Source organism: Silene latifolia, chromosome 3, assembly GCF_048544455.1.
Source record: "Silene latifolia isolate original U9 population chromosome 3, ASM4854445v1, whole genome shotgun sequence".
In the NCBI taxonomy this organism is placed as follows: Eukaryota; Viridiplantae; Streptophyta; class Magnoliopsida; order Caryophyllales; family Caryophyllaceae; genus Silene; species Silene latifolia.
This window is the reverse complement of record NC_133528.1, coordinates 34269463-34290621: the sequence shown is the minus strand read 5'-3', so window position 1 is coordinate 34290621 and position 21159 is coordinate 34269463.

Sequence of the window (21159 nt, the reverse complement as noted above, 5' to 3'; positions counted from 1 at the left end):
TTAGAGAAAGCATAAGTACGGGTATTCCGAATAGTAAAACAATTGAGGTATATTTTCTACCCCTTCATCTTAAGTTAATGTAATGAGTAAGTAAGTTATCGTCATAATTACTTAACTGATATTATAATATACCTGAATGATTGTTTATGTGATAAAGTTATGTTATACTTGTATATTTTACGTAATGTGGTTTACGTGAGATATGACTGTGGTACTGTTTGTGTTAATAATTGACGTTATAATACTCACATGATAATGTTAACGTTAAAATACCATTGCTAAGATGTACATTTGGCCAATGTATCATCCGGGACATTATTATTGGATGGGACCGGACCACATTATTATTTTATCCCGTGTACATGGATGTGAGCTCTGAAGTGGGCTCGGCAGGGGGCTCGGCAATTGGCTCCGCCCCGTTATATCCGGATAAAAAGAAAGAAAAAGAGAAAAAGGAAAAAAAAAATAAAAAAAAAAAGAGAAAAAAGAGGAAAAGATTGTTATCCCGTGTACACGGAGGAGGGCATAGCCTAAGGGAGTCTCGGCTCCGTAATGTGGCCCTGTTCAATAATAATGACCCGAGTTATATTAATTTGAGTTGGAGGTTATGGGAAATATACTCAACCTGTGGTTGGTTGACCCTTTATTTTATTAATCTTTTTCAGGTACAGGAAACAGGGAAGGGCATGAGTGAGGTTGACGCAAGAAAATAGAATAAGAATAATGTATCATAATAATATAATCTTATCAATAAGACTCGTTAATAGTTTTTTTTTTTTTGTACTGAAAAATAATGTAAGCCTTCTATTTCTCTGTATGGGGAAATACGGCGGTAACGCTCTGTAATTTCCTCTGCTATTAATAAAATATACCATTTTGCACTCCTGTTGTTTACGGGGCGTTACAAGTATAAGCCTTCCGTCACTTTCTTTATCACTTTTATCTTTTCTAAAAACATTTCAAGAGAAAAAAACAAGTTACGTTGTTTTTGTTCTTCGCGTTGCTATAAAATCCCAAAGCTTAAAGTTGTCGGATCGTCGTGTTCTTTACGCCGTTGAGTTCATCGTGTCGTGGGTAAGATCCTTGTATTATTTTCATACCGTTTCGTTGATTTTGTTTAAAACCCTAATTGGATAGATTGAGGGGTTTTGGGAGTATGATGTATGTTAGATAGTGACTATATGATTATGTGGTTATAGAAGGTGGTTTCGTAGAGGAGCATTACTGAATAGCTGCTTTGTGATGATTGTGGTGATTGCTTATTCCAGGTAGGGTTTCCCTACTCGGTTATTGGTTACATAATTGTTGATGGTGGTTGTGTTTATTGTTGATCTATAACATGTTGGTTTTGTGTTGAGTTGTTGTTGTATAATTGGTTGTGTAATTGTCTGTGGTTTTCGAGGCGTGTCCTTGGCTGAGTGGAGTCACTTGGGGGAGTGGCTTCACGCCCTTGATTCGGCCTCTGTGGAACCCGCCACATAAGGGGATGTGCACATTAAGGAACATGGGTTATCGCTCGGATGAGATGAGCAGGGATTTGGTGGGTACGGTTGCGGTCCCCCACTGGCGGCGTGGAATATCTGTTACGATGGGCATTCTGGCAGGACTACACACTTTAGTGTGTAATCAGGTATGTGGAGTTGTGACGGAGTTTGGGTAATGTGTGTGTTGTATCTTATGTACTGTGTTTTGTGTAATCAGTAACTGACCCCGTTTAAATGTTTTGAAAACTGTGGTGATCCATTCGGGGATGGTGAGCAGTTATTGAGCGGGTATAAGATGACTTGCGCGAGGGATAACAAGGATGGATTCGTCACATGTCTTTAGAGTCTTCCACTGTGTCATAAACTTAGTTTGCTTTTCAGTTGATTGGTTTTGGAACATTTGTATTTCTTTTACAGTTTGGTTTTTGGATATTGTAATCATTTAAACTATTTTACGTATGTAAGTATGTTTCTTTATGGTATATTTGATATACATTGCCTCGGGTAACCGAGATGATAGCATTCCCATAAATTAGGTGGTCCTGGTAAGGCACTAGGTGTATGGGGGTGTTACATTACCTCTCTTGTGGCTTGATTGGTTGTAAGACTTGCCACCTTCACTCTCAGCCTTTTTCTTCTCAGCTCCCTTTTCTTTGGCCTCCTTAGCCATATCCACTAACCTATCAGCGTGTCCCGCTCTAGCATAGACATCTTTTAGATTAGATATTACCCCGACCGGTAGCGTTTCCATTTTCTTCAGTGCTAACCCTCTGTCGAAGCGAAGAGCCAAACTCCGTTGACTCAGTTGCATGTCCTCCGCATAGCTTGACAGCTCAATAAACCTGTGATAGTACTTAGTGACGGTCATGTTGCCGGCCATAGAAAAGGAATCAAACTCAGCCCTTAACTTTGCATTGATGTGCTCTGGAACGATGTGGTCCCTCATTGCCCTCTTGAACCCTGCCCATGAAATTGCAGGTTGGCGCAAATTCCTATAGTATGCCCGAGCTCCTTCCCTCTCGTTGTGCCACCACACCCCAGCCTTATCCCCTAGGTAGAACGCGACATGTTCTATCATCACCTCTGCCGGACACTGAACCACCTCTAACACACTCTCCATCTCTCGGTGCCAGTTATCAAGAAGCTTAGGCTCACCTGTGCCCTCATAAGTAGTAGGGTTAAAGCGAGAAATAGTGGTGCTCAGACGGGAGGCATCCATCGGTTTTCCTTCCCCTTTCCCCACATTTTTGAGCGCCTCCATGAGCACTTCTTGCTGCTCAATCATCCTAGCCACCTCTTTGAGGCTCATCTCTAAGGCCTTAAGGTATGCAGTTGATCTCTTTGGCGGCGTTTTGAACTGATATAACAAGGACAAATGTAAGCACATAACCTACGACTCAAAACAAATATCACATCCGCCAAAGAGGTACTCGGTTGAGTATGATGACTACTCGGTCCAGTACTCTGACTCTAGTAGCTGATCAAAATACACATAAAGCACACTCGATCGAGTACCTTACTCGATCGAGTACGCCCCACTCGGTCGAGTGCCTCCCCTACTCGGCCGAGTGGTCATATTCCAGTAGCCACTGCCAAAACACAGCCCTCTTACACTCGGTCGAGTGATTGGTTACTCGGTCGAGTATTTGCCCAGCTCAGCCGAATTATGCCAAAAACGATATAGCTTTCAACCCAACAACATATATAAGTATACAACTTCCTAAACATGTTACTATCAATCAAAAGTCAAACAATAACATCCAAACATGCCTCATACCATTTATAACACATCAATCCATCTACTTCTCCATGTTCATCCAATTCACATAAACATCCATTCCATCCAACACTATTATAATAAAAATACACAACACATACGATGAATCCCTTGACACCTCATAGTGACCGACTCAAAGTTGTAAGGGCCAAATTGCAGTCTTAGGACGTCTCCCAAGCCGTTGTGGTAGCTCCAAACAACTCATACCTGGGTTCATTTTAGTTAGACACCCTATGTTCATTTTGTTCATTTATTTTAGGATCCAAAATCGTCTCTCTGATACCACTTTGTAACACCTCCATACACCAAGGTGCGTTACCAAGACCATCCTAGCATATCAAGGTGTTACCATCTCGGTTGCCCGAGGTAAAGCATCAAATAGACCATCCAAGAACATGTATTAAAAGATAACAAATGTTTAACAAAGTACAACTCAAAGTTTAGCCAAAATTGTTTACAACCAAAACAACCAAAAAGGAACTAAAGTGTAAAAGTGAGCGGAAGCTAGCTAAGCGATCGGTGATGACTTGACCCCATCCAAACCCGCAACCTATCCACAGCCATACCTACTCAATCAACTACTCACCATCATCGAATGGATCGCCACAGTTTTGAAAACAATAACGGGGTCAGTCAATTGTATAACCAAGATAAAAATTGACAAACACAACCAATACAACCAATCCAATTGTAATACCAATCTCCAAACTCCATTAGTTACCAGTAACCGACTACACACCTAAGTGTGTAGCTCTGCCAGGTTACTCATCGCAACAGGTAACCCTCACCGCCAATGGGGGACCGCAGCCGTTCCCAACTAAGCCCCGCTCATCGAAACGAGCGCACCTAGATCATTAACGTGCACATCCCCCTTGTGATGGAAGCCACAAGAGGCGAACACAGGGTTGGAACCATATCCCGAATTGAACATGGTCCAATCACAACAATATCAACTAAATCAATATAAATCCAACGAAACATATTAATCAGTCAATCACAACAATCTCAAATCAATTACGCTTTCAACTGAGTAGGAAAACCCTATTGTATTCGCAAATCTGAAATCAACAATAACAAGGATGCTAAAACTGTTCTTCTATGAACTCGTCACCTAGTAAAGCATAAACAACAATACTATATCAAAAACCATAATAAATAACTTTTACCCCTCCCCTCCCCAATCAATTAGGGTAAACCCTAAAAGACAACCACAAATTGATTAACAAAGCACTAGAGATTTACCAACGAAACCGGTACGAAAAAATGGGATGTAGACTCATGATCGATCAATTAGCCTTGAGAGTGATTAGAGTGATTAGAGGAGTGGTAAACGTATTTTATGTTTCTTGTAAAATGAATTCGTAATTGATAATACGAAAGATATAATCTCTAATCACCTTAATCAAACCGCGAAAATTAATCCCGTCAGACCGAGTACTCGGTCGAGTACCTGGGGTACTCGGCCGAGTACGACCTACTCGGCCTACTATCTCACAACTCGGCCGAGTGTTCCCAAACCAGTAGCCTATTTAAAAATACTCGACAGCCTACTCGACCAAGTTTGGACTACTCGACCGAGTAAACTAAGACCGGAAAACTGTAGTATTACAGGCATTAAGTCCAAGGTCGGTAATATTTCAATGTGTAAGAATGACTTTGGCATTCCTTGCTTTAAATAAGTTGTCTGGCAAGGCTTATGAATGGGTTTGCAGTTCAATGATACACAGGAGCATGCATAGTATTTGCATTTAATTTGTGGTATAAATGTAATACTACGGTTTTCTATGTTTGTAGGTACTCTATCGAGTGGGACTTACCCTGTCGAGTAATTATCTTTTTACGCAAAACAGTAGTCTGCCTGTTGGGTACTCGATCGAGTAAGTGTGATACTCGATCGAGTAAGGGGCACTCGATCGAGTAAGTCACTTACTCGATTGAGTAAGTGTGTCTTACGGGATTGTTTAGCCGGGTTTTGTTAATAATGCGAGATTAATATAAAATGGATTCCGTCACTTTGCTTAATCACTTTTAACATTCAAAAATACTTTCAAGAGAAGAACAAGAGTTACGTATATCGCATCTCTCACATTATTAACAAATCCCAAGGCTAGGTTCGTCGGATTGTCTCGTTCTTTACGTCGTTGTGATCGTTGTGTCGAGGGTAAGCTTCTTGTATAATTTTTATAATGTTTTGATGAGTTTGGTTAAACCCTAGTTGGGTAGTTTTGGGGGATTTGGGAGTGTTATGATGTTTTGGTAGTAATTGTATGTATATATGTTATAGGAGGAGGATTCGTAGAGGAAAAGTTTTGATTAGCTGCCGTGACGGTCTCGTGTGATTGCTATTCCAGGTAGGGTTTCCCTACTCAGTATTGATTACAAGGTTGTGTTGGTTATTAATTGTTGTTGTTGTATATCGTATTGGTTTCGGATTTGGAATTGGTGGTTATTGATAGTGTAATGTAATTATCGTATAATTGTCTGTGGTTTTCGAGGTGCATCCTCGGCTGAGTGGAGCCACTTGCGGGAGTGGCTTCACGCCCTTGATTCGCCTTCTGTGGAACCTGCCACAGAAGGGATGTGCACATTTAGGAACTTGGGTTTATCGCTCGGATGAGATGAGCGGGGCTTAGGTGGGAACGGCTGCGGTCCCCCACTGGCGTTATGGAATACTTGTTGCGAAGAGTATTCTGGCGGGACTACACACTTTAGTGTGTAGTCAGGTGTGAGGTGATGTGGTGGAGTTGGATTGATTGGATTAATTTGTAGTATTGTTTTATTGCAGCTGTTTGTTTTATGTAATCAGTACTGACCCCGTTTAATTGTTTTAAAAACTGTGGTGATCCATTCGGGGATGATGAGCAGTTATTGAGCAGGTATGAGTCGATGCGCATGGGATAGCTGGGTTGAGTCATCACGAGCTGTTTAATAGTCTTCCGCTGTGTCATGAACTAGGTTATTTCTTTTGGATTAGCGTTTTTTAGAACGGTTGTATTTTACTTTATTAGTTTTGGATTTGGTTTTGTATCGCTTTAAACTTAATTTTTAAAGTATGTTTCTTTATGGTCTATTTGATATTCATTGTCTCGGGTAAACGAGATGGTAGCATTCTCATGCCTTAAGTGGTCCTGGTAAGGCACTTGGAGTATGGGGTGTTACAATAAACATGTATGTACGCATGTTTGGTTTTTCAAGTTTGGTTACTCAAGGTTGATGTAAGGTATTATAAAGACTTGTTGCACTTCATATGTTTTAGCAGAGGGACGGAAGCAAAGAGCATTCTACATCGAAATTGTAAGTGTCTTCTTGGTATTGTGCTTCATTGGAATTTGGTGGAGTACAAGGCAAACCTTACGATATTTGTAAGGTACTCACACAAATAAACAAGAGGTTGGGATTCGGGTAACGGTTCAATCAGGTATGAGTATGTGAGGCAGTATAACGAGTCTTTTCTTACAATAATTTAGAGGGTTACTCAAGGGTTATAATTGGCGGTGATTTCCAATTATACTGGTGGTCTAGAGGGTACTAGTTTGTATTCCTAGATTATTGTCGAGTCCAAATTCGGTGTGTAATTTGGTACCGGTTAAGTTGTAATGGCACTATCTTTATAGTGGAATTATTTATAGTGGATTCAGTCTTTTCGACTGGTGAGTTTTACCTCCGTCTTGGAGGGTTTTGCCGTGGGTATCGACCCTAAATCTCGTCTCAACTAATCATTAGCTTGCGATTTAATTTACTTTACGTCCATTGCATGTGGGAGATTGGAGCTTATTTCCCAACAGTACAATAATACAACTTTTAAAATACGGAAAATTCTCATTATACCCCGTAAAATTTGACACTTTGCACGTAAAACCATGTTCTTAATTGGTTGTCAATTTGTCATGCTCTTAAAATTGGCATGAACAATGTTCCGTCGTGCGTTGATGAATGGACATTTAATTAATTTTTCTTTAGGAAAAGTAGTGAAGAATTTAGGTCAAGAATCTTGTCTAAAACCATGCACTAATATACAAATTATCATTATAGACGGACACTATCCGTCTATACGTATAGACGGATACCATTTTCCCTCACAAAATATCCATTTACCATAAAATGGGAAGCACATGGGGTGCCCCACCTTGTCCCCCCTACCCATTTTATTAGAGGTCTTTACCCGTCTGTCGCCCCACCCGTCTATACCAAAAACCTATTGGCATTAATATTAGTGCCCGTTGTCTAGTGGAGAATCTAGGCCGCACGAAATCGTCAATGCAAATAAATAAGTCAAAGAAAATCATGTTATGCCAAATTATACCTAATTACCTTTATGTAGATTGAACTTTTTTAGTACCAATTTTTTATTGAAATAATTCTCATTTCAGATGGATTATTTCAATTAAAGGATTCAGACGGCCTTATGTTATCACTTTTATGATAAAATATAACTATTTAGTGATAAAATGTTGTAACTAATGTTTGTTGTTCATGTACTTTTTTGTCAAAAAGTGGTCACATTTGACTTTAAATGGGTCATATATAGCCCGTTTGACGCTTTCAAACGAAAATGAGCGTTTTAAGGGAGACCTTCTATTTTTTATTTGTCTCACTTTTTAATCAGTAAGTAAATTATACATCCGATATACTATCACCAATTGTATAGTTTATGAGCATTATAATAAAGTTTTTGAATTTTGTTTTAAAAATTATTAGTTTTACTATAAATTTTATGAGTTCATTCACTTAAAACATTAGACTCAAAAAATGACAATAAAACTCAAAAATATTATATAGAATCTTAATTAAATTTGAGTTTTGACCATAAAAAAAATTAAAATTTAACTTATAAACTTTAATAAGCTCAGAAAAATACACATATGCTCAAAAACAAATAAAGTTTGAGGTAATAAGCTCATAAAAAAATACACACATGCTCAAAAATAAATAAAATCTGAGTTAATACATCCGATATATATTTCTTTTTTCCCTTTTTAATTAATCCAATACGTACTACATAAGGACTGAATCCTCTTCAAGCTTTGAAATATAGGATTTTTTTTATGCTCTACCAACTAGGGCTGAGCAAAATTATACGAGATGGTTTTATTATACGTATCTGATACGCTATACGAATTTAATTATAACGGATTTCTGGATATCCGATACGAATTTCAGGATATCCGATACGGTCCTTTAAAATTCGTATCGGATAAGGATCGGCAAAATATGAAACCGGATATACGGTCCGATACGGTTGGCTTTTTTCTAGAATAAAATATTAAAATGTATATACATAAATCACAAAATGTCCAATATGTTAGTGATTAAATCTTATTAGTATTAAACTTTATAAGTTTTTTACTCTTATAACTTTTTAAAACACTTTTAAGTTACTAAAAAAACCAACACACACGTAGAAAAGAAAAGAAATTTATTAAATTACATAAATGAGGCTGAAAACCGGATACCGGATATACGGTTTCCGTATATACGGAAAAACCGTATCAGATAAGGATATTAAAAAAGGAGATTTAAAAAACCGGATATCCGATACGGTTTCCAAAACCGTATCGGATATCCGATTTTACTCACTCCTACTACCAACAAAGGAACTACTACAACAACATGGTTAGCAATTGCCACAACATTATGTCTTATGTAAACGACAGCAAAAAATAACGGATCACTTGTTTAGGAATTGTGAAGTGACTCAAGTCATATGGAAAGGTGGAGATTTAGGACCACGCGCGTCTATGAATCCACACATTGTAACACCCCCTTCTTACCCGGCCAAGGTAATGGGATGATGTTATCATATCGGTTTCCCAAGACAGTGAAATCATAATTACAATTAAGAAACTCTTTATACAAATAACATGTTTAGTGAATTACATATGAATAGATGAATAACAAATGTAAACTATGTCATACACAACTCGACTACTATCTATGTCATCCAACTAAGTAACTAGACTCCAAGTCTATAGCTCGGCTCGAATCCTGATCACGTCAACAAGAAAAACCTCTACTAAAACTACTCCTCATATGATCAAAAATATCATATGGATCGACACAGGCCACCTCGGAAATAGGTGAAAGTTAAACACAACCCAAAACACGTCAGTTTCGATAAGTAACATAAGACACTAGACGATATGTAAATATGCAACGTGCCAATGACCAATCATTAGATCGATTATGCAATAATCAAACCGGTAGTGGGACACACCCAGACATACCCACAACCCGGTGACGGCACCGCAACACCGGCCGCCAAACAGTCGGATCTCAGTCCGTAATAAGGTACTCCGGACACACTCGTGGTACCGGGTCCGGAAGCCAACCGGATCCCCTGCCAGACGTCGTGCCTCAACCACCAATGTCCCACTTGTTGGAATATATGTCCTCCGACAATAATGCGATCACAATTGTCGATCATATTGATCACATATTTAAATCTCATTACAAGAATACGGAAGGGATGATACATAATATATATAGTCAACTGGTCCACACATATCGGTAATGATTGGCTGGCTAGAGTTTGACATTACTGTCGTGCGACGGTGGTGATCAGTTGATCCCTTGAGGTCACACCTAAAGGACGATTCCCTTAATTGAAAAGGTTAATTAGTTGTATGCCGATACAGATTAATTAATTCCTTAAAATTGAACAAATTATTATTATAAGAGAGAAAAATGACATCTTATTATAATGTGATTAAATGAGATTTCATTTAGTAATTTAAGAAGTTATATTACTAAAATTAATCGGTGTTTGCGAAACACGCGAGATGAGAATGATAAGTCAGTTATAATTACAAAATGTTGTGAATTATACTAACTAGTAATTAAATGACCATTTTATGAGAAAATAATGTTATATTACTAGTCAATTTGTTAAATATGATTTATTTAATTTTTAAATGATATTTAATTTGTTAAATATGCATTTTAAATTAAAACATGACATTAAATATGTCACATGTCACATGACATACAATTGTACAATTGACAAAAATAAAATGGACTCCATATTACACTATAGAAACCGAAAATTGGTGAGCTTTAGAGTAGTTTTGTCTTTTTCCATTTGTCTTATTCATTTGTCCAAAATGCTTGATAGTGACATGACTATGGACAAATGCTTACACAATTTGTCTTGTGAAGACAAAAAGGAAAAAGAAAAATGGCCTAGAATGCTATGTACCAACCGGTTTTTAGAGATACAATTAGAGAGGATTTTTCTCTAATTATTCATTCTTACATTTTTATGAAAATACCTCCTTTCTCTCTCTTGTTCTTCATAAAAATTCATTTTTGTGAATCAAATTTGTTTAAATCAAACACTAATAATACTAGAAGTAGTATATGAGTATTAGTAATAGATTTTAAGGTAAACTACATTAAAAACATCTAGTACATGTTAGTTTGTGGGATTAAGGGATAGTTTTGGGTGCTACTAATTGGAGGGCTTCTAATTTGAAGTCATGAATGTTCATCCATTAATGAAAAGCTCAAGAACTAACAAGAAGGTGATCTTGTTGGTGCCCATATGATGACCGAAATTATTAAAGTAAGGAACATGATTTCTTCTCTTACCCTTTTGTTTGCATGCATAAGATTAGGAATTTATTTTATGACTAAATAAATTTGAAACATATAAGAATATGTTTAAGAATGAGATATAGATTTCTAACAAGCGGTATCATGAGCACAAGGTTGTTTGCATTCAAATCGGTTATTGTTTTTCCGAGTTATATGATTAACAAACAAAACTTATAAATTTGTGTTTATTATGAAATATCACGAAATTTATTATGCATGTTAAAGTTTCTGGTGCTAAAATGTTTTAGGATATTTTGGTTTAATTTATGGATTTTATTGTTCATTTTATATAATATTGGCATTAAAATGTGATTTTTATGATAAAAATGTCATTTTTGGACGAAAATTAGCTAAACTTCGAATTTTACAGTGGTTTTTGGATATGTTTTCACATATATTATTTTTAGATTATATGGAAATTTTTATAATTTTATGTGTTCTTATGCTCGAAAAATGGATTTTTCATGATAAAAATCGAATTTAAATGAAAAATAGGTTAATATGAGAAATATTTCGAATCTGGTCATAGAAATTTAGTATGTTGTCACATGAAATTTTACAAGATGTGTGTAAAATAATAGGCTATAATGGAGTCTTCATGCATGATTTATGGATTTTTGATGAAAAATAGCATAAATAGTGACTTAATTAGTGAATAATTGCTAAAACATACTTCATGACTAAGGAAAAACGTCACATGTTGCATTTTATTATATTTTTCAAATCTAAAATTGAAAAGTTGATGAATATTTTTTTTCTCATGTTTTTATGATTTTTTATTGATAAATCCGATAAACCGCAACATTGTTTTTCCCGATAATTTTCGAAATTTTTAACCTAAGTTTTTTGAACATTATGAGTGTCATGGTATTTTTCCAGAATGTTCATAAGTTTAAATTTTGAATTTTGAATTTATTTGGAATTTTTGTGATTTATTTGAGGTTTATAGCATTTTTATTGAAATTTTAGGTCCATTAATGAACAATTTTAGAAATATGAGTTAATTATTGTCAAATAGTTAGTGAAGACTAATTTTGAGTCCTAAGAGGTTAGGGTAATTGACTTATGCATAAATATGAATTTATGTAATTTATTGTGATTTTAAAAGGTTGAATCACGCAAATCCGTAAAAACCGATTAATATACGATATTGGCTCCTTAAAGACGATTTAGCATAAAATTGGGCATGTTCATACATATTATAATGCTTCATTTTATTTATGATTGTCATAGTTTTATTTTATATAATTTTGAATTATGTAATTTTTACTTAGTATGGCCTTAGTTTTTAATTGATATTGCCCGAAATGTATGGGAATATCGATTCGGTTGTAATTTATTGTGATCTCGTATCACCGTTTTGTAATTTAATAGATTTATTTTATTTTAATTACAAATGTATAATAGGAAATTATGTAATTTGTTATGTAATTTTATTATTTCGGAGTTCCTTGAAGACGGTGTCACTCAAGGAAGACGATGCATAAAGAAGGTGTTACCTCGAGATGCGTGCCATAACCGAAGATCAAGGGACCAATGAAGTTGGTTTCCGAATATGTAATAGTTAATTATATTTTCTATTTTAGGAAGGCCATACTAGGATTTATTTTTATGCTTTGCATTTTATTTATATGTTGCATGCATCGCTAAATCGCCATAACTAAAACATGCATTGTCATTTTAATCGAGTTTATCGACCGTGTCAATTAAAATTATCATAGTTCACCGCTTTAGTTCACTTAAAACGTGATAGATAATAAATTGACATGACCTCTCGCTAAAACAATCAATTGAGACATAGCCTTACCAAAGAGTAGAAACCATGAAAACCTATTTCGTGAGGGAGTGCACTCGGCCACACCGGGGTACAAACCTTGTTACGTAGGGGAAGTGGGTGATAAATGTCTATCCACCGAATTCATGTTGATGAGGGTTTCATCGGCCACACCGTGCCCAAGTTAATGTGGGTTTGGATCATGGACACATTTATTCGAAATTTGGATTGAACTCAACAAAAGTTTTTCGATAAGGGTTTTATCGGCCACACCGTGCCCTTGTTGAATGTGTTTTGGGATAAAGATAAATGTTAATGTAATATTATCGACCAAGAGTTCTAAAAGTAGAATCGATTAAAGCGTTAATCCACCGAGTTATATTGATAAGGGTTTTATCGCCCACACCGTACCCGAGTTAATATGAATTTGGGTCTTGGAATCATTTATCATAGTTGGGTAGAGGTCACTATGTAAATGCTTTACTTGTTATTTACAAGTATTAATAAATCGATAAATGTAAAGTTTTCCACTATTCCGTTACCATATTATTGTTCTATTTCTTTACCACAATTCATATACGATATCATTTCGATTTTTGATTCAAATCTCCATTAAAACATCGTAACTAAAGACAAATATGAATTTGCTTCTAAAACCTCAAATGAACCATTGCTAAGGATCTCTTGTAAAGAGTATAGATAAAAGTTATTCATTATCAAACAGGTTTTTGATTCTTGACTAACACATCTACTTACAATGGATTTTTTTATTCATATACTTAATTGAATTAAGTACCTTGAAGCGATAAATTGTTTTGGTAATTAGATTTGTCAGAATTCGTAATTGACCAAAATAACGCAACCACTTCAATGAAAGTTTTAAGACTGAAACGAACAAATGAAGAGTAATCTTCATAAATTCAATTTTGCTTCTCAAAGCAAAGACTCATTGAAATGAGTGGGAGCATTCTCTTAAACCGTTAAGAAAAGGACGAGGTTCAAGAAGTAAATGGAATTGATACAAGGTAATGTTAAAAGTAAAGTTATTGAGAATGACGATACTAAACCTATCAATCCCGACCAATAAGGTTTCCATTGTCTTAAATGTTTGACACTAGAAAGGAAACTACCCCAAATTATTGAAGAATCAACAAGTTAGTTGTGAGACATCTAATGGGATCTTCTTCTTTAAATGTTTATTTGATTGACATAAATTTTGCTAGTACTACTTCGTCAATATTAGAAACCAGTGGTGGTTTTCATCATTGTACTTGATACAAAGGATGATTAGAATATGACGACTAGCAACAATAATGTCGAGAGATATAGTAATTGTGTACTCAATCTAGTTTTTGAATTTAAAGTTGCGCTTAATTGTGACTATTAAGTGCATAAACTCTAAATAAGAATATAAACTTGTTAAGATACAAAAGAGGTTTCACTTTTTTGACCCTATACACCATAATTTGATGTATGGCTAGCCCATTATCAAGGTGATTATATTCTAAACCAAACTAGAATGACACATCATGTAGATGATGTAAGACTCAAATTGGTAACCCAAGATTAAACCTTAAATTCTGGAATGATCAACGCAAAGAGTTATCGAATACTCTTGAAACCATTAGATCTTATGGTATATGCGTATCTTGTATTCAAAGCAAGATGTCTCGTGCCTTTTGGTTGAAAAGGAGATCGAGGTTGTAAATCATTGATCCATAATAGGTTGATCATTTTCTTTTACCAACAATTTAAGTTGATGCTAATGTGTTCTCTTAATAAGGTAAATAGAGAAATCTTTGAAAATTTTCAAAGAGTTCAAGGAATCACGATTTAGTCGTGATGGGATTATCAAAGTGAAGACTTTGATATAAGCCAAATGAAATATGATATAGTATCACAAGTTAATCTCTCTTAGCACACATTATGGGATAATGTGTAATTGGACAAGAAATCAAATGCTATTCGACATGGTTTGGATTTCAATCAAGTTACTTTGAGTTGCTTGATGCTTTTAGGGATTTTATCATTTTGTCTAAATTATTTTTCCACTAAATCTAAAACGATTCATATGAGATATGAAATGGTAAGGTACCATGGTTGTAAGTTTTTCAAAAGAAACAATGCTCATCTTTCCTTACTATTATCACGAGTACGACGGGTTTGCGGCTCGTGAAGCTGTCTTTCTAAAATACAAGTTTATTTATAGAAGACAGAGTGGGAGAAATTATTCAAGAGCCACAAAGAATGTTATGTCGTAAGAAACTGGTCTTTCTTGGCTACATGAGACGTTTTGTGTAAGATATTGTTTCTTTAAAACCCAGGAGGTTAAATTCGTCACTTGTTGAAAATGATGAATTCATGCTACTTTTAAGAAATTAAAGATCTTATAACTTACAAAAGAAATCGTTTGATTCAAGTTGATTACTTCTAGAAAGTAATGAACATATGACTTACATGAGAGTGTTTAAAGTCACAACTCAATACAACGCTTAGAGCCGTGAAAATCCGAAATAAAAAGGCTTGATTAGTGACAAAGGGTTTTGCACTAATAAAGAGAGATTTCAAAGCAAGATTGGTTGCAAAGGGTTTTACACTCATTGAAATGCTTAAGTCTATTTGGATCTTCTTAGGGATTGTGTTTCATTATGAGGATATGCATACAGCAAGTGAATCTAAAACCCACTTCTTCAATTAGAAGGTATGTATTCAACACATGTCTTGAGTTTTGTAGATTCTTGCAATCCTAAGATAATGTGAAACTTAAGAGAGAATCTTAAGTAGGACATCAATGAGTTAGAATCAATGTTTTGATCATGTTATAAAACTTTTCTCGATAAGACGAGAAGTTATTTTTATACATGAAGTTTAGTGGGAGTTACGGAAATTTTAATTAGTCTTATATGTGGAGGACACACTGATCATTGGGAATGATCTAAGACTTATGGAGTATTATAATACATCTTTAATATCCGTATTTATGAAGATAAATCCACATGATATTAGCGTCAATAAGAAGTCTCATGTTGATAAGATTCGTGACTAGTTCAATAAATTGAACATATTTGATTGACTCCATTTGCTTCCGCTGCCGAATCAATTAAATGAGTAATGATGTATAACACTTCATATACTTTGAGTATGATGAATTGTTTTCAAAATCGAATTTAAGTAATCTTTACCAAGTAAGTCATAAAGATTACCCTTAAGTGCTTGCAGAAGCATTAAGGAAGTAAATGTAACACCCCCATATACAGAGGAGCCTTAACTAGGCATTCCTTAGCATATAAAGGCGCTACCATCTCGGTTGCCCGAGGATAGTAATAATCAAGTGTCGATAAAAGAACAATTAAATTAGTTTACAAGTCATCTATCCAACTAATGATACAAAAGATACAACTCAAAGTCTACTAGCTACAATTATTAAATCTCGTGGCGACTCATCCCTGCCCGGACTCCAGCTAGCAACCACATCAACACCGCTAAGACGGACCGCTCCACATAAGGGATCACGGCGGACACATAAACAAACAAGACAACCACACAAAGTCGATGATCGAGATAAGACATAACCAAGTTACCAACATCTACCAAAACAACACAAGACAATCGGTCCACAATCGGCACTCCGCTCCATCTCCGTCTCCGATCGTCCACCGGACCCGCCACGCCGATGGGGGACCGCAGCCGTTCCCACCTAAGCCCCGCTCATCATACCGAGCGATAACCCTGTCCCATTAATGTGCACATCCCCTTCCGTGGCGGGTTCCACGAAGGGCGAAACTAGGGCGTGAAGCCACTCCTGCAAGTGACTCCACTCAGCCGAGAACGCATCTCGAGAACCACAGACAAACAATCACAATACAATCGCAACATCGTCTGAATCAACCAAATATACTAATTACAGCACAATAACCACGATATAACGATCGACACACTAGACTATCTACAGAAACTGAGTAGGCGAACCTACCTTTACGCAACCGCAACCAATCCATGCCGACAGATAACATGTCCAGCGACCAAGCAACGCCTATAACCAGAATACCATCATCTATTACTAATAGGCAAACCCTAACTAAAAGAACAAGGACACGGATGATGATTATGACATACCTATAGGGAGAAACTCAGCAAAAGACCGCTACCCGACTCAAGAGGCGTTCTCCTAAAGCACAAGGATCATCAAAAGGCTTCCATGGAGGTTTTGAGGTGAAGGGAAGGGAAAGAGGCGACTGAAGGATAGGAGGAAAGTGGCAGAAGTGATTTGCGGATTTAGCAAAACGCGATATAAAACCCTCGCTGAAAACCAGGTACTCGATCGAGTACCCGACATACTCGATCGAGTGGCCCCCTACTCGATCGAGTAACCTAGCTACTCGATCGAGTAGCCTCTACTCTATCGAGTACCACTCTTAACACGCAGCCCAAGATGGTTTTGGCACACTTTTCTAAGACTACTCCCGCTCCCATGGTCAGTCAACGCTGGTCAAAGGGTCCCTAAAAGGGCGGGTATTACAGTCTTCCCCCCTTAAAAAGAACTTCGTCCTCGAAGTTCAACTCACCTATCTCCCGCTCGCGGCACGAGAACAACACGACCTCACCACTCTTTCCGCTCAAACCATAACTCCTTGGAACTACCATCCCCCCCCATGTCATCATCATCACCGTCCACATTTATACCTATCGATTCTTACTACTGTCATGCAAGCGTTATCACCGTCAACCGTTATTCTATATATATATAAAACATCAAACTTGCAATGCGAATCACCACCCACGATCACCCAACATGCAGTAACAACTATCAAACTATCAATCTAGAACATGTCTCATATCAACTTTCATGTGGTACAACTAATGCCACCATGTTACTCGGCAACGTGATTCAAATACGATTCATCGCACTATAACTATTTCTTCATGACCGCCCATTGAAACATACAACACATTCACTTTATAGAACTAAAGACAAACACATATACTTTGGAAATTTTGTAATTAAAGCAAAACATAATACCAATAAAACATTATAAACAAGCAAAATATAATTCAAAAACAGCCTTTTTATTTCGCGACATTACTCTTCCCCTCTAAAAAGGAACTTCGTCCCCGAAGTTCACCACCCAATTTCAACGCATATTACTTATTGTCTGATTCATGACATGGGTTAAAACATATTATTTATTGTAGACATTACTCGCTAAGCCTAAACTCGTTAAATTATAAATCATACATAACTCTCCGGGACAACTAGTCGCCAACGATAAAGCACGTTAACATTGCACGCACAGCGTATGAAGAAATGTAACTTCAATGAATAAATGGTAAAATGACATATTGTAATATTAAAACAACAAGAAACCGTCACCACTTCACTAATCGTTATCAAGATGTATATAAAACCGAAACTTGACTTCCAACATATAAAATTAATGGTTCAAAGGTGTAACTACGCACTAATAGCCACATTAAACATTAAACTTGCAATTATAAAACAATTGGACATTTTAATTTTCGAAAACCTCCTGTAACAGTGCTACTCGATCGAGTATGTAACGATACTCGATCGAGTGCCATGCTACTCGATCGAGTGTCTTGGCTACTCGATCGAGTAGCCTACAGGTCAGAATGCTTTTTATCCCGTCTTCCTGCAGCTACTCGATAGAGTACGGGGTACTCTATCGAGTACCTACAGGCCAAGTTCCTTATAAAACCTGTCATAAACTAACACACATATATATAGCCGTCACATAACTTGGGTCGAGATGATTTCCCGACCCCAAAGTCAATCCTGCAACATAGGTAAGTAATAAATCCGGCCTTATGGCCACAATACAAGTCCAAAATCAAGTCTCAACGAAATAACTACTAAAGTCTAGCAATACTCTGAACCACTAATACCAACTACCATCAACAAGGATAAAACAAGGAGTATCACTCCTCCTGCTGCTGCTCAAACATCACCTCATCATCACCACCACCAGAAGTACCTGCTCCCGATGACCCGATCCCCGCATCCACTCCTGCTCCTTCTCCTGGACCCACGTACCATGGAGTCAAGCCACCGTAAGGGAAGGACTGAGGTGCCCCCCCCCCCCCCACGTCGACTGATCCACCCCGTAGGAATGGAAAACCCCTGAGTAGTCCCCAACTCCACTCCACCAAACTGGATGCGGTCCCTCGGTCCCTATCCCCTGAGCGTACGCCATCTCGTGCATGTTCTGGAGTGTCAAGGTAGATGACACTCTATCTGCCAAGTAGCTGGACCGCGTCTCCGGGGTGTCGAGGTAAGGGTAGCACGGAAAAGGATGTTGCTGCTGCTGTGGCCTAGTCTCCGAGGCCCTCTCCCTCACTCGACGGGGTCCTCTCCCTAATCTAGGCCTCTCTACTACCGCCACTCCCGCATTCTCGCCCTTCGTCGGCTCCGGCATCACCTCGAGAATGGTGTCGTCGATGAGATAGGTCTGCAGCTGGCGGGGTCTATCCTCATCCTCCTCCTCCTCCTCATCATCGGAGTCCACCGCCACTACCGTCGGCTCCAAGGGCTCCATCGGTGGGAGGTGCTGAGGAGCTGAAATTTTCATCCAACTCATGCCCCACACCCTCCACGCTAGGCTACCGTCAGCCAAGGTCCTCAACCATTTCAGGTCGAGATAGTAGTCACGATCCATGGTAGGCACTGGGGTAGCTAGAGGCACGTACTCCGAAGAAGCCTCAAAAGAGGTTAGCTTTTCAGCTAACCGAGCGGCGATAGCGCCACAACTCAGGTACCGGGAAGAGGAAGAAGCCATCAAGGCAAGGGCAGCACAAACCATATAAGGAGCATTAAAGACCACTTTCCTGGCCCGCTCCGGGTTGAGGTAAGACATCAGAAGTCAGACCTCATGATTATTCAATTTACTGATATCCTTTCTGTCATAAAGGAGGTTCGAAAGAGAACGGAGAAAGACCCTCAAGGTAACATGCTGAACGTCATTAATCAGCATGTTGCTCGAGGTGGGAGCTTGTTTTCCAGTCAGACAAGGCATCAGACGGCAGACACCGCACTCGGCTGGAATATCGGTGATGGAGTCCTTGGGAGGCTTGGCCAACCCAAGGTGAGAGGCAAACAAATCCATAGTCAACAGAAAACTGGTATTCATCAATCTAAACTCGACGGTCTGGCCCGCTGGGTCATAGCTAAAGGAGCTCATGAACTCCAAGGTAAGAAAAGGATAAGTATGCTTCCTCAGCCTATACAAACCCGTAAAACCCAAGGTCTCGAATATGTGACGGACATCCGTCTCTATCTCTAAATCCTCCAACACAGTAGTGTCTATACACCTCGTAGGTCTCATTTTGCGTTTTTGTAAAGCTACAAAACGCTCCCTCTGCTTGAAATCAACAAAAACAATCGAAGGGTATTCGGGAAGCGGGTACCACAGTCCACTCCCCCCCCATCTCGGGTGAGTTACCCCTCCCCCGTTTACTTTGGCGGATTCCAAGGTTCGGTCTCGATCATCGCTTTAGGCATATGTTCAAGCAACTTGTATAAACATGCAAATATTTATTTCATGTAATTTGAATTCACATACTCAGCTAAGTACACAATTTCACCAACAAATTTGACATGTGAAGCACATAATTCATGCTATTAACCTTGAATATTACACTATGTACACACATTCGTCAACGGTTTCCAAATTTTGACATACAAGCTCAGTTTACTACTACTCATAGGCCATAGTTGTGAAAGAAATTTATCATGGTGATTACGTATGCTCAACAAATTCGAATATCTTAGCATGATTCTAAGGTTATTCCAAACACACTTCTAATCACATGTGAGGTATTCTTACTAGTTCATGGACAAGAATGACTTAGAACATATCATTATCACCCTTCACTATTATGAACAACAACTCAATTAAAATTTTTCAGACGGTCTTTACAGCTGTGATAATCTTGGCATATTTTCATCAATTATCGTTTCTATTATCATATTGAAGTTTAACTTATACTTATAATGTCATTCTCAACATCAATTTTCCAATTATAAATCACGAATTTCCATTTGAGGCACTTTTAAGACGGGGTTTTAAGGCAACTTTCTAAGGTGAAATCATCAAAATCTATCCTCCAACATGACATAAACAATATTTAGGGCTCAATTCTACCATCTAACCATTGTAAAACAACCAAAAATCGATTTCAATTTTGGAAACCCTAGAAATTTCGATTTCAAATTTTGCAATTTCTAATCTAATTTACAGCAATTAGTCACCAACAAACATGGAAAGAAGGCATGTGAATCATGTTTCAACAATTAAAAGCACCAAATTGATCATAATAATCGGAATTTCAGATTGTTTCACTTCTCTAACACATTCAAAACAATAAATCGTGTAAATTAAGAAGAATAGCATACCTTGATTGATTAACAAAGTAAAGAAACGAAATTAAGCAAGAAAATTAACCCAAGAATCACCACTTAACCCAAGAGTATGAGAGGATATGAGAGGAATAAGGATTTAGGAGGAACTTAGGGG